The following is a 3606-nucleotide window of genomic DNA, read 5'->3' as shown; positions in this document are numbered from 1 at the left end:
TTATATCAAAGTAAATATTTTTATGTATAAAATAAAATTTTAAAATTATATATATAAATTCGGGTTGGTTTGGTCTCGGGTTGGTTTTTTTTAGTTAAAACCAAACCAACCCAAATATAGTCGGGTTTTTTTTTTCAAAACCAAACCAAGTCAAACCAAACCACTAGTCGGGTTTTTTTTTCCGGGTTGACTCGGTTTGCGATTTGGTTCGGTTCTCGGTTCGATTTTGTACACCCCTATTAGCAAATTTAGAACATTCCACGTAATTCAAAAGTAAATTTGATCAGTTTTTTGTTAGGAAAAGGTCATGTATGGACATGCGACACCAAAGTGCTAAACACTATTAATAAACAACATATATCTGACCCGACTCTAGTTCAAAAGCGCAAATTTAATCTTTTATCCCTATATTTATTTGCGTAAGAACTTAAGAAATGTGACAAAATCAATTTAATGTTAAATTGCCTGTAACTCCATCCTAATACGTGTCTCTTTTGCATTTGAACCACATCAATCCAATTTATCTCCACAAAATCTCCTTTCTAATCAAAAGTTTCAAGAAATTCATATTATCTTCCTTATATCTTATTATGAAACTTAAAAATTGTAGCCTATTACTCAAAATTAATTAGTTATAATTCGAAAAATTTTAATAGGTCAATTCATTTGCTATATCTGAACTCTCACCTTATTAATAAGGATAAGCAACTTGCCAATTACGACATCTAGGATTTATAGCTCATGCTAATAGTAATTGTGTGCGCATTAATAAAAGGGAGTCGCCACCTATTTAATTACTCAATATGTTAGATTAGATCAGGCAAGTACCAAAAAAAATAATACAATTGTTATTTTTGGATTAATTTCTGTGGTAGTCAATTTTTATAATTAAAAATAATTTAGCTTTAGAGTTTCTATTTTATTTTTAATAAAACAGTTTATAGACACACAAAAAAATCTATTTTTTGTTTTAAATTATAAATTTCAAAAGTATTTTTTAATTATTTTGAACTATAAGTCCGGTCAAACACGGTTCTTTTCTTCTTCTTTTTTATTGAGGAAAGTAATACATTAAAAATAAGATAATTTTTTTTGAAGTTATTACATACGAGGACCAATCTAAATGATGCAATCCCTAAAAAAATTTATGTGTCATAAATGTCCTAGAACCTCCAAACTAAGTTAGCTAGTGTGTGATTATAAATTGGGACAAAGTAATTATAATTATTGAACGCAAAAGTTCCATTTAAACCTCCTTTAAATATTTTACAATACATTCTCAGTTCTTTCCTTTTAAAAAATTGATTACTAGAAGCTATTATCTTTAATTTAAATAAAATTACCTAATAATATTTTTTTATTTTTTAAAATTTGATTTTAAATAAAGTTTTCATTTAAGCAAATTTTAATGGAAAAAATAATTATATAGATTGAGTGTCTTTTGAAGTAAAAATCAAAGTTTAGTGACTTTGTAAGTAAAACATCTATAGTTGAGTGACTTTTGAGGTAAAAATGAAAGTCCATTGATTTTATGTGATAAAACTCTTTAGTTGATAACCATTTTGGTGATATTAAATTTATTTTAAATTTACTCGATAAACTAAATATGTTTTATAGGACAAAATTACTATGTAAACAAGAAGGGAGATTGAGACTGTAATTTAATCATCGTTTGAGTTTCATTTGGTTGAGTTGGGCTGGATGATTGTTAATTTAAGTTGAGAGTTCGAGAGATAAAGATAGATATCATAGGTTTTGAGTGTTTGAGGAAGATGGTGGCACATCCGTTAGAATAGTAACCCTATTATTAAAATTTTATGGATAAATTTGAATTATTTCACTTGGTTAAAAAATAAGTCTATTTGTTAACTTAATTAGAAATCGATTCAAGAAAATTTAAAATTACACTTAAAATCCTTGAGACTCGAAAAATTCATGTTAGTAAAAATTATCTTTTGAATTTGATAAAAATGTCCGAACTTAATTTCTGACTCGATCCATCTTGATGAATTTGATCAAATTTTTCAAATTCTAACTTTCAAAACTAAAAATCTTCTTAGAAACATATTCGATCACGTCAGAAATAGTGACACCATTTCACAAGTCACAGACAGTAAAATGAAGTTGTGGGAAGGGTCCAACAAGGGGAAAGAGATTGCAAGCATAAACGACCACAAGGATCGCTACACAAATATTTAACTTATTATAGATCATAAATTTCTAAAAAAACATGTTTATATATCTTAAACTATGTGCTTAGTCAAATAATTCCACATAATTTGAAAAAGAATTAGGCAAAAAATTAAAGGAAACAACTAGTAGTCTTAAATTTACGAAAGATTAAAATTACCCTTGAATTATGCAAAATTAAATAAAAATGCACTCAATTACTCCATATGTTCAACAATGTACTTGTCCACTATTGACTTGGCACACTCCTTAAGAAACAATAAATAATAGGGGTAATATTACTATATTATCATTTGACTTTATTAAATTTAATACATTAATTAATGTGTTAGATGATAAATAACATTTAATAACAAGGGTAAAATAGACACAAAAGGTAAATTATCTCTTAATTTTCTAAATTGAATAAATATTGTTCGACAACTATTGTTAGACGGAGAAAGTAATAGTTTGGTCTAAAAGAGAGTCTTCCACTTATGGTTTGGACTAAAAATGTCTGTAGTGTTACTTAATTGGTCACTACGTCCTTTTATCTAATAATTATATTGCTTTTTTTTTCTTTTTAAACACATTACTCCTGATTAAAATATTAAAAATAAAGAATTTTATTTATGTTTCTTTTCTTTTAAATTCACATTAACTAATAAATAAGTAGAAAATGAGCTTCTTCTTTTTTTTCATTTTTTAATCTCATTTTAACTAATAAATAAGTAGGAAATGAGCTTCTTCTTTTTTTCATTTTTTAATCTCATTTATCAATGAAACTAAAATACCTACATATAGTACCTTTTTAACTGTTAATATAGATTATATACATAAGATTATAACAATTTCATCATTAATTTCATTATTGATAACGATAAAAACAATTCTAATAAAATAGAAAATATTTGTATGTGTAAAGTTTTCTTACAATTGAAGTAAGAATAAGTATTTACTAATAGAAAAATTATTATTAGGAAAAATATATATATATTAATTTGTTAAAAGGACATTTTAACCCATTTAAATAACAATAACGATTTTTTTGAACCAGCTATTGATAACAGAAATATTTTAAAATGAAACTATTAAATGAGTATTACTCTGGTTAATTTGTGTATACAAGTGAGTATTACTCTTGAATTTTCCTTCTGATTTGTTTCAAATTTGTTGATTTTGATTCCTCATATGCGATTTTTTCCACGTTAGTTTTCACGAATTCTCTTTGAATTCTCATAACTTGGTTAGTTGTGTGTACCAATCTGTGAGTAGTAAGAACATAAACATATTATCCTGGTAGGTTATACTAAACCATTTGTCACAAGGTTTGTATGGAGTTGGGTTGGGAGCATGGACCGAGGACAATTGGAATGGTTCATTTTAAGCCAAATTTTAATAAGAGACCTTAAAATAATTCAAATCTTATTTGCTAGG

Source organism: Solanum tuberosum, unplaced genomic scaffold (genome assembly GCF_000226075.1).
Source record: "Solanum tuberosum cultivar DM 1-3 516 R44 unplaced genomic scaffold, SolTub_3.0 scf00173, whole genome shotgun sequence".
NCBI lineage: Eukaryota > Viridiplantae > Streptophyta > Magnoliopsida > Solanales > Solanaceae > Solanum > Solanum tuberosum.
Note: the sequence above shows the minus strand (reverse complement) of the source record.